Source organism: Aplidium turbinatum, chromosome 5, assembly GCF_918807975.1.
Source record: "Aplidium turbinatum chromosome 5, kaAplTurb1.1, whole genome shotgun sequence".
NCBI lineage: Eukaryota > Metazoa > Chordata > Ascidiacea > Aplousobranchia > Polyclinidae > Aplidium > Aplidium turbinatum.
In genome coordinates, this window is record NC_137476.1 from 3,780,191 (window position 1) to 3,792,235 (window position 12,045).

Sequence of the window (12,045 nt, forward strand, 5' to 3'; positions counted from 1 at the left end):
AGTGAAGTTTTCCGATTATTGAAGTGTTGTTGCCGGGGAATTATTTCATTCACTAGGTGCCGCTGAATGGAAAGCAGTCCGTGCGTTGCTCAAGCGTACATCCCGAGAGTCGAACTTGCGCCACGTGTACTTGAGTCGGGCGCGTAACCACCGAGCTAATGTACGTAAAGGTGGGACGAAAATAAAGAATGGGTCGTATTGCAATACCTCGCGGCATCCCGGCTGGAAACCACTGATCTACACAGTAATTGTAGCTCCGAGCCAACTCCACAATGAAGAGAGTGATGTCGACCCAGAACATGGGCCTTTATGTCATCATAACTGTTTAGTTCGTGCAATTTCGATCGTACCACAAAACTGCAATAAATCTAACCACAAAACTGAATACGACCTGGAACGTATGTTCAGCAAATTAGACCGTTTCTATCTTTCGTGCCATTGAATTCCTGCTTTAAAAGTAGCCTATCTAAAACCAGTCGTTTTCGTAATCTTTGCTGAACACACCGCAAGTTCAGTGGCTCAATTACATTTTGGGTTGTTTATCTTTTGATTAGATTGACCAAGCGTTCCAGCTATTTGGCAACTTTTAATTCAGCTATCTAGTTATTTTATTCTGGACTCCAAAGATTCTTTTCAAACTTGTTCTATCTTGCGTAGATGGCTGAGATGTGCTTGCAGCTGCATCTATGAGTGTTTTTCTGACGAACGACCAAGACAGCAAATCAACCAATTTTTATGATTTCACGTCTACAAACGTTCGATCAATGTAAAAAGGGTTGATTTGCTGTCTTGGGACTCCGTTGTGATTACACACCCAACCTTTGTTACGAATGAATATAAAGCATAAATTAGCTGAATATGTGGTTTCAATTACAAAGCACATTTCAAGCATTGTACCGTCAAAGTGTGTATTGTGCGCACAACCATCTTTGATGTGGTAGAAAAATTGAAGCCTCGTCCGCCATACGAAGTAAGATAAAACTTAAAAAAATGCTATCTCGCAAACCAATATCATGTTAACTGTGTTTTAAGTTATGGATAAGAATGTTTTCTCAAAAATAAATTTTTACTCACCGATACGCTTATGAGAACTCTAATACTCTATAGGAGCACGTTTAATTGTTTAATTAACAAATCAACTCGATAACTCGCAAAAGAACCGACACAAGAAAAGTTGATTGGCCCGTCATACGATGCTTGGAAATCAAAATTGCCACACAGCAACGATTAGTTGGAGTCACTTTCAATGTAGGTTTTCAATTGCTACCCCAAGAAAATTACAACTTATGACTTAATTTGTATGCACAACATGGAAATAGTGGATACTTACAGAATATACAACGACAAAAACAGCATTGTAAGTCCATGTTCTGACACATTAGCCCCTCAAAGAAAAGTGTTGTGATTTGTGAGGAAAAAGGCTGAATTTGTATCAAACCACATTCTCATTACTCCGTAGCAATTTAGCAAACTGCAGTATTTGTATGGCGACTACAATATTTACCATTCCACAAGAAAAAAAGAAAAGAAACTGTGCCATGTTATCTTTCAAATTCACCAGTAAAAATCTTAGGCTATCCTAGAGGTGGCACAATGAAATGCAACTACAAAGAAATGTCTATACAATAGCATGAAGTAGAAATTCGAAAATAAGCTGGTTTAGGAAACAAAATTGGTCTAATCACAGGTACGCTTTCCTGAAACACAGCTGGTATGTGCTCGAACATTAATATCCTAACATATTAAATACTACTCAACACAAGATTTCAATAACTTTCCGGGTGGAAAAAAATTGTCTAGACGAAAGGTTCAAAGCAGCAAATGAATTCAACTGACAATGAAATTCCTATGAGCCTACATGACTGAAAAAAATTAACTATTAAATACACAAGTAGCAATAGAAAAGCAGTGGGCAGGCAAAAGCAACTGAATGTTTACTTCAATGAGAAAGTGAACCCAAGGGTCAATATTGAAATTGTCTTGAAAGCACAATACTGGACTAAAAATGTTAACTACAAAATATGTGTTTAACGGTAGTGTTACATTGGTACCGGTCCCCCAGGCATCATCATGTAATTGGTGCCAGACATAGTCCCATAGCTTTGTTGAGGTTTAGAAGAATTTCCATAACCATTGGATTGTCCATACCCATTTGACTTTCCACCATACCCGCCATTTCTAGAACCCGAGTACCCATTGCTGTATCCACCTCCGCCTCCTCTGTAACGACCATTGCGACCACCTCTTCCGCTAAATCTGCCAGACGTTTGTGCAATTTCTAACAAACGTGGATTGACCTGTTGCTTGGCTTCTTGTAGAATTTCAATCAACTGTTTAGCTTGTTTACCATTTCCTGGAGTGAAAAAGGTGTATGCGGTGCCTGTTTGGTTGGCACGGGCTGTACGTCCAATCCGATGAACATAATCCTCACACTGATTCGGAAAATCAAAGTTAATGACAAACTTAATATCGGAAACATCAAGTCCACGTGAAGCAACATCGGTGGCAACAAGAATAGGGGACTTTCCTGTACGGAATTCATTCAAAACCCAATCTCTTTCCGGCTGCGATTTGTCTCCATGAATACACATTGCAGGCCATCCATCTCGGCGCATGTTGCGAGTGAGAATGTCACTTTTACGTTTTGTTTCGGTGAAAATAATAGTTTTGTTTTCTGACTCTCCCATGATTTCTTCCATGAGCTTCATCAACTTTTCATGCTTCTCATCTTCAGAACAAACATCCACAATTTGTAAAATGTTGTGGTTTGCTGAGATTTGTAATGACCCAACTTGAACATGAACATTATCTTTGAGAAAATCTTCTGCCATTTTGCGAACTTCTTTTGGCCACGTTGCACTCCACATAAGAGTTTGACGATCAGGTCGAATTTGATCAATAATCTTGCGAATTTGAGGTTCAAAGCCCATGTCCAACATACGATCTGCTTCATCAAGAACAAGGTATGTGCAACGACGAAGATTAGTCTTGTTTTGTTCCAGAAAGTCAATCAAACGACCTGGTGTTGCAATTACAATTTCACAACCTCGCTCCAGATCCCTCAATTGGGGGCCTTTTGGAGCTCCGCCGTACACACAAGTGTTGCGAATGTGGCACATTGAACCAAACTCATTGGCAACTTTTTGAACCTGTTGAGCAAGCTCTCTAGTTGGACACAAAACTAGAGCAATAGGCCCATCACCTCTTTCAAGGTATGCCTGAGCATTTATATGAATAAGAGCTGGTAGAATAAAAGATAAAGTTTTGCCAGAACCAGTTTGCGCAATTCCAACCAAATCCTGCCCACCTAAGGCATGAGGCCATCCTATTGCTTGAATAGCAGTTGGAAACTGGAAGCCATTATTTGCAATTTGTTTCATGATGTAGTCCGGAAAGTTGACTTCACTAAAATTGAAAATAGGTTTACGGACATGTTTTCCGGATACAGTGATTTCCTTCTGGGTGTAGAAATCATGAATTGCTTGATCTGGGCGATTTGTAACGTTAGGATGTTCTTGGTAGAACTCTTTTTGAAAGGGGGATAATTTAGATAAATCCCACTTTGGTTTACGTAATGTTTGTCCTGGTCCCCCACCCTTGTCATTTCCATAACTTTTCCCACCACCAAATCGACCTCCTCCGTTTCGATCACCACCAAATCCTCTTCCTCCGCCTCTTCCACCATAACTGCTTCCCCCACGGAATCCTCTGCCGCCGCCATAACCTCCGTCTCGTGAGTAACCAGGCATTGTAATTTAGATTTAACAATTAAATTTGAAGCCTAAAACTAATCCTTGTGGAATTCCAACTGCAATGCAATAAGGTGGTGTTACAAAGTGGCTATAACCGACCAAGAGTTAAAACCATCATATAACCTTGGATGAAATTGCAACTGTGTTCAATATTCATTTAAGGTTTCACCAACCAAAGAGCAATTTTGTAATTTGTTCTCAATTGAAGATACATCACTGGAAAGATCTACGACAAGCTGTCTAAAAAGTAAAAACGATTATATTTTTTAAATTAGCCAAAATATTACAATGTTGCAGCCTTTTAAGTTTGGTTAAAAATTCACTGCCAATCCCTAAACTTAACCAAAGGCTTGAAAAAATGGTATCAACTTCATTGCAGTTATAGCAGGGTATAATGGCGACATATCTATGGAGGGGATTTTTTCTGTCATTTTCATTTTTTGAAAAATGGAAATTTAAAAAACGCTACTCAAAAAAAAGTACAATTTATTTCACATTTTCTTTAACAAAGTATTTATTTCTAAAAATATTACAAAATCCCTCCATTCAAGTTTCCATAGAAAACTATTGAACATCTGGCTTCAAATTATTAGTTAATCTAGACAGGTGATTTTTTAGTAGTTAGCAAGTCGAGTAAATTGCATCTGAAAATTTGAGTAAATTGCATGTTTCACATGCTTTCAGTGCTGGTTTTTTTTTTGCTGAGACTTTTTGGGTCATTTGTCCGAAATGACTTGAAAAAATTCGGTCAATTTTTATTTATTTCGGTCAATTTTTCTGATGAAAATATTTCCTTTCAAGTAGCTGATACAAACCAAAATTTTGCTAAAAAATTGGTCAATGACCGTTGAACGACCGAAAAAAAACCCCAGTTTCAGTGATGCCCAAATGATTTTCATCTGGCTGTATCGCTAATGATTTATTTTTTGTTTGTTTTTTTAAAGACAAAAACATGACATACAAGCACACCTAGAAATCAAGGTACCTTCGAAAACTCAAATAAGGTTGAAGTAGTTGGAATAGGCAAAAGAGGCATTCGATTATAATTCAACAAATCCAAATAACCACTAAGTCTTCAATTTTGATGACTAAAGCATATGTCATAGTATGTGAAAAATGCATCTCGGCAAAATTTTTTTTTGAAAATCAGACAAGCGGTTTTTAAAATATTGCGTTCTGAAGTTTTGTGGCTGTCACTAGGTGGCGCTGTTGATGTTCCCAATGTTTTTTGATTTTAGGGTTATATTTATGGTAGAAAGTCGGTTAAAGTGTCTATTTAACCATTTTTCATGATGCAGAATTCAAAAATGATGTCAATTTTAGTCTACAAGAATTAGCTAAAGAGTTGTGTGGCATTTAAAAAAACTGGGGGACCAAATGCCAACCCCCAAAGGTAACAAGATATCCCTTTTTTTTTTGTTCTCTAAAGTTTCTTGCGTATACTTCATGATAATATACTGTTCATTTATGAGACTTTTGTCCTTTTTGCACAATGCAACCTTTTATCAAAGACTTGCATGAGAAGTTATATGATCTATTAATGCAATATTTGAATGATGCGTGCTTATGATGTCACAATAACAAATTACAGATTTCCCCAAAAAACTTTTTTTATTGTGAAAATTGCTCAGGAAAACCAGCCCTTGTTTCAAAATTGCAGTCAAATTTTGTTTTCCCGGGCAATTTTCACAATGAAAAATAGTTTTTTGGGGAAATCTGTAATTTGTTATTGTGACATCATAAGCAAGCGTCATTCAAATATTGCATTAATAGATCTTTGATCGCATTGAGCAAAAAGGACAAAAGTCTCATAAAAAAATATTATGCTATCATGAAGTAAATGCAAAAAACTTTAAAGAACAGAATTTTTTTGCGGGATATCTCGTTACCCACATGACAATTTGAGGGTTGGCATTTGGTCCATCAATTTTTTTTAAATTCCCCATAACTCCTTAGCTAATGCTTTTAGACTAAAATTGAGACCATTTTTGAATTCTGCAATATGAAAAATGGTGGAATAGACACTTCAACCAAATTTCTACCTAAAATATAACCCTAAAATCAAAAAACATTGAGAACATCAACAGCGCCACCTAGTGACAGCAACAAAATTTCAAAAGCAATATTTCAAAAACCGCTTGTCCGATTTTCAAAAAAATTTTTTTGCCCAAGTTCAAATTTTGAAAACAACAAAATATATCAAAACCAACACCTTTTGAAACCTAGTGGTTACATTTCTTTCTAAAATTTGTTGAATTATAATGGAATGCCTCAAAAACTAAATTTTTATCAATAATTTATTACTTTTGTCATGAGCTAAATTCATTCTTTTATTTTCCAGGCATAGGCTATATTGACTACATTTTGTGATCAGCCTTTGAAGCTATAATCACTGTACAGCACGACATGTGCTCAAACATTTTTTATTGCAAAATGTAATGTGGGGCATGCATACTGAACAGTATTCACATGAAGGTGACCCAGATGAAAAATGCCAAAGTTATACAGTGATTGAAAAATCATAATAAATTAGTTGATGCTCACAAGTGCAATTAAAAATGTGATGCAAGAGACAGCTGAAAGCAGCAAATAAGTACTATCATTAGTTGAGCCCTAAGAACGTGAATAAGTTTTTAAAGAAGATCTTCCGAGCTGTCTCGAACTGAGAACCTATGGAATCTCACTCAGGCAAAAACAATAAGTCATTTAAGCTGATGTCGAAAATAGGCATGGGTTCGATACCCAGTTGGGTCATACCAAAAACTTTTAAAAATTGTACTGAATCTAATTCATGTTTGGCAATGAGCAGTGGAATGGATTCGGGTAATAATGTACTCAGTTAGGTGAGCTCACTAAGACTTCAGGATATTTAAGTGCTTCTCAGTGTGTTGAATTACACTCATAAAGTCATAAACATTGGGTGCAACCTAATTCGTACCCTAAAAAGATCGGCAAAAAAATAAAAAAAGCCAAGTTACTGATCAGAGTTTCCGCAAACAAACTAAAAAGATCGAAAGAAAAAATAGAACAAAGCCGAAGTTGCTATCACAGTTTCCGCAAACATTTTAAAATTTCCGGTTATGATCCTAAGAATTAAAAAAGCCGAAGTCGCTGATCGGAGTTTCGCAAACAAACTGAAAAGATCGATAGAAAAAATAGAAGATGGCCGAAGTCGGTGATTGCAGTTTCCGTTTTTCCGCAAACATTTAAAAATTTCCGGTAATGATCCAAAGAGTTTGCCGAAGTCGCTGATCGCAGTTTCCGCAAACATTTTAAAAGGGTTAGGGTTGATCGGAGTTTCTGCAAACATTTTAAAACTTCCAGTAATGATCCTAAGAGTTTTTGTTTGTTTGGGAAAACTGCAATCACCGACTTCGGCTTTTTTTAATTTTTTCTATCGGTCTTTTCAAGGTACAAATTGTTCAGGGTATGAGTTTGGGTGCATCCATAAACATTTATGAAATGCTTGACTTTACGACAGTTCTTCCGGCTATGTTACAAAGTGCATTTTATATTTAACAAATGGGTATATTTCTTAATTCGCTTCGAAAAGCATTACAAATTCTTTAAAAACAGCATTTTTCTATCTGTTTTAATAATATTGAACGGTCACATGGCGAGTTACCTGTTCACGTCATGCCATTGGACATACTTTGTTAAATGTCTACAGGTGTTGAATCGATGCAAAACTAGTTGCTTTGCTGATTAATTTCTGTAAACAACATCTGTTAAGAGATTTGCCCGGCACTTTTTTGCTCACCAAATTCATTATTTTGTTTGATCATTTCGAAAATTGCTGAACGCCAACCAAAAGCGACTGATAAGTCAAGCAAAGAAACCATAATGGAGACAAAATTTTCATAACTCATTTTGAATTAGCCTTAGAATCCAATAGTTTCTGAAATTTTAGTTTGATTTTTTTGTCAAACCTAGTTGCTTATAACTGGGGAATATGCTGCATTACAATTGCATACGTTTTTTTCATCTACACTTATGCTTCACTGGCAACTGGGCCATCACCGGATTAAAACTGGACTACTACTACACTTTAAAGAGATGTCAATGAGATTACGAGCATGATTGTCAACATGCACAATAAGAATTTTATAGATTTGAAAAAATACATGGAATGGCCATACGTCCAGCTCTATAGATATAGCCACTGCTATGTTTTTCGATTAGTGTAAATGGGTTTCACATTTGAATAACTTTAGAATACGATATCATAGCTTTTCGCATAGCTTCGATTCAGTTAATCGATTAGATCTTGCAGTGCACTACAAAGCAAGCATGACAAAAAATGAAACTACCTTTAACTGGGCAAATAAACTGAGTGATGCATAATGAAACCCTGTGTGATGGTTTAAACTTTAAAGCGACTAATTTAAAAAAAAATTGCAGTATGAGGTTAAATCTAGCAGCACATTCCACTTTCACAAAGTTTTAATCATAATTGTTAATATTGCTCAAGCTTTAAGCCACAACAATTCGAAGCAGTTCCTTTTTAAGTTGTAACTTGGTGGGGAGTTTAAAAATTAAGATTTTCAATGCTTCTTTGGTTGGTGTACACAATCTAAATTTAATCCAAGTATATGAATTCTGTGCATATTTCAATTCGGCTAAATGTAAAGTTTATGACAGTAGCTTTAAACATCTGCTGCCATGCACTTTCACATATAACCTAAACTATTTAACACACAGATGATTAGCCGTTACAGTTAGTGGTTGTTTACCTTACTTGTGACAACTAAACATATTTTGAAACAAATAATTATAACCACAAGTCTAGTTAAGAAAAGCAAACATTGCCACAACATAAAACGGCTAAAATATACTTGAAAAAAGAACTTACGGTTTTTACGGTATAGTTAATTCCTTCATCTGTTGACCCGGAGGCGTCTATTTCCCAGGTCCACAAGATGAAAGAAGCTACTTTATCAAGATCTGATCCTTCAGGTCGCCATCCCGCCAACGCCCTTCAGCTTGTTGGTGGAGAAGCGGCATGCCTTGAACGTTTCAGGAGCACAGATCAAACTTGTGACCTGTGTCATGATGAGCAACTTGATTCGTTCTCCAATTTTGTTGAGAAACAGAACAAGCTTCACGTTCAAGAACAGTTTATATCAGATCTTATACTAACACGACAGTTAACACCAATCCTTACAACTGAACACCACGCGCGCGCAAAAAAAATGGCCGACTTCTCTGATGACACGTTTCGAAATCCTTTGTGACGTCTGGTCACGTGTTCAAACGTGCTTTGTAATTTTAAAGATAAACAACTCAAAATGCAATACTGGCAAACTTTTGTCATACACTTTTTATTTATCAATACTTACAACCCTTTAGAAATCTTTTTAAATTTCTACAACAATGCAAAGAGTGAAATATTTTGCCATAGTTGAAGTAAGGAATTTACTTTTTGTCAGAATTAATCCAACAAAATCAACCATGTGTCGACAAAGAAATTTTTCTTTAAAAAAATTTCCAAAAACCTTTTCTTTCATCGTGAACCGTGTCACCGTGTGCAAGCACGTCTATTTATATTACGTCACGAGACAGATCACCTTTTTACCTACTACCTAGCTAAATGGCTGATCATCAGTCACGTCTTTTGGATTCTTTTTTTTTTTCAATATTCAACAAAACGTTTCTCGTTCTGAATTCTGTCCTCTCAAAACCGGCTTTTTTTTAAATTTAATCAAGTTTTAGCCCAGGACTTTGACCTTTTCCTAGGTTTTAGTGTTTGAGCAAGCCAGCCAAACGAAAACCACGTTTTGAAGCTTTAAATGGAAAATCAACGTTTATAAGCTGCCTGGAGTTGCTGTTCAGTTCAGTTGTTTGTATTTCTGACCATCACATTCAACTTAATAACAATTTGCACTCAATATCAACCAGAAGCAACAATAACTTTTTCCTCCCCTACTTCTCCAAAAGACTGACTCAACATTCCATCCAGTTTAGTGGAGTTAAAGTGTGGAACAATCTCCCGAAAACCATCACTGAAATTGAAACCTTTTCAATATTTTGCAGTTGTTTGCAGTAACCTGAAAAAGCACTTGAGTTCTGAAAATCAACCTATGCTGTAACAGTGTAACTCTTTAATTATCTGACTGTTCAGTCCAGTCATAATACATATTATAAATTGTTGCACCAAATCCTGCTATATAGCATGCCTTTCCAAATGCCACTTTTGTAAATTTATCCTACATATAGGCTATTACATATTATACATTAACATATATAACATAAATCAAATATAGTTATTACTATTTGAAGCCTTATATAACATATATAGGCCTACATTAACATAATCCAGAAATTAACATAATCAACTAGTGATTTAAGTATTGCATCCGACAATGTGAAGACATCATTTGGGTTCAAATCAGAAAATTCTCCGCCTACGAATGAACATTTACGAGCATTTGAAAGTGATTTTGTAGCGATATATCATCTATTCAATCGTCACAAGAAGTAGTTGCTTTTGCTGACAAGTCGACTAACTTATACAGAATGCCAATTGCCAAAGACACAATACAACAAACTCCTTCAGGAAAATATAACCAGATCTTACGAAAAAGCTTCAGATTCTGATATTAATTTGATTAATGAAAGTGCAAAAGAAACGGCTCAATCTTTAAATTTGGACGATAAAATGGAAGTTCTTGCTTCAAAAAAGGCCTTTATTACTATGAAAGATCATAAAGCCAATTTTCAAAACAACATAAAATGCAGACTAATCAATCCAGCTAAAAGTGAATTGGGCATCATTAGCAAGAAATATTTGGACTCTATCAATAGCCTATTAATTGCCAGTACTAATATAAACCAGTGGCGTAATTCGTCCATGGTCATTGATTGGTTTAAAGCTGCAAACAATAAGCATAAAGCAAAGTTCATCCAGTTCGACATTGTTGATTTTTATCCTTCAATTACTCCTGCCTTATTGAAAAATTCCATCGAGTTTGCTAAACTTCACACAAAAATTACCCCTCACCAAGAGGACACGATCTGGAAAGCAAGGAATTCTCTCTTGTTTGATTCTAATGGTCCTTGGGTTAAATCTAAAAATAAAGGCACATTTGACGTAACTATGGGAAGCTATGATGGTGCTGAAATTTGTGAATTAGTGGGGAGTTACTTGCTGAGCAAGCTTACCAGTATTTTTGGCAGCACGAACGTTGGACTATACCGAGATGATGGTCTTGCAATAGTGCACAACTCTAACGGCAGACATTTGGATATGTTAAGAAAAAATCTCATTAAAGTATTCAAAATGAATGGTCTCAGCATCACAGTTGATACCAATCTTTCTTGCACAGATTTTCTGGACGTAACGTTTGATCTAAATCTCAACAAATATTGGCCATACAGGAAAGAAAACAACAATCCTCTGTACATTAATGTCAAATCTAACCATCCTCCTTCAATCACAAAACAACTTCCACAGATGATTAACAAGCGGATAAGCAGTCTGTCTTCTGATAAAAAAGAGTTTGACAAGTGTAAGACCATTAACAACAATGCCTTGAAGAAAAGTGGATATGACTTCTCATTGAAGTACGAATCTATTTCTCCGGTGAAAAAACAAAGAAAAAGAAACGTCATCTGGTTTAATCCCCCCTTTAGTACCAATGTAAAAACCAATGTTGGAAAACAATTTTTATCTCTTGTTAATAAACACTTCACATCTCATCACAAATATTTCAAACTTTTTAACCGTAATACCATTAAACTCAGTTATTCTTGCATGAAGAACATATCAGACCTGATCCAAAGCCACAACTGCAAAATTCTAAACAACCCGGATACACCAGCAGCAAAAACAGCAAAAACATGCAATTGCCGAAAAAAAGACGATTGCCCATTGAATGGTAATTGTCTTGCAGAATGCATAGTCTACGAAGCTACAGTTCTCCATCAACCTGACGTTCAAAAGAAATACTACGGATTAACAGAGGGACAGTTTAAAACTAGATTCCGTAACCACACAAAGTCTTTCAATAATATAAAATACAAAAATGAAACTGAACTTTCCAAATTAATTTGGTTATTGAAATGTAATAATCAAGAGTATAGAATCAACTGGAAAATTATTGCCCATTCGAAACCATACCGCTGCGGATCGAGAAGATGTGATTTGTGCCTTACTGAAAAAGTTTTAATTGCAACTGCTGATCAATCAATTTGTATCAACAAGAGAGAGGAAATCATATCAAAATGTAGACATCGCAACAAATTTAAATTAAAAAATTATCGTTAGTATTGCTTGTGACGCACTTTTCATGTT

At 35.8% G+C, this 12,045-nt stretch overlaps 1 pseudogene across 1 annotated transcript; it reads right to left on the minus strand.

The window, feature by feature from the left end:
- Nucleotides 1-889: 889 nt before the first annotated feature.
- LOC145769855 (putative ATP-dependent RNA helicase DDX5 pseudogene) lies at nucleotides 890-8,910 on the minus strand (annotated as a pseudogene). Its single transcript, XR_014289104.1, has 2 exons — nucleotides 8,605-8,910; nucleotides 890-3,808 (listed from the first exon to the last, which is right to left on the minus strand). The product of XR_014289104.1 is annotated as a putative ATP-dependent RNA helicase DDX5 pseudogene (transcript).
- Between the last annotated feature and the right edge of the window lie 3,135 nt (nucleotides 8,911-12,045).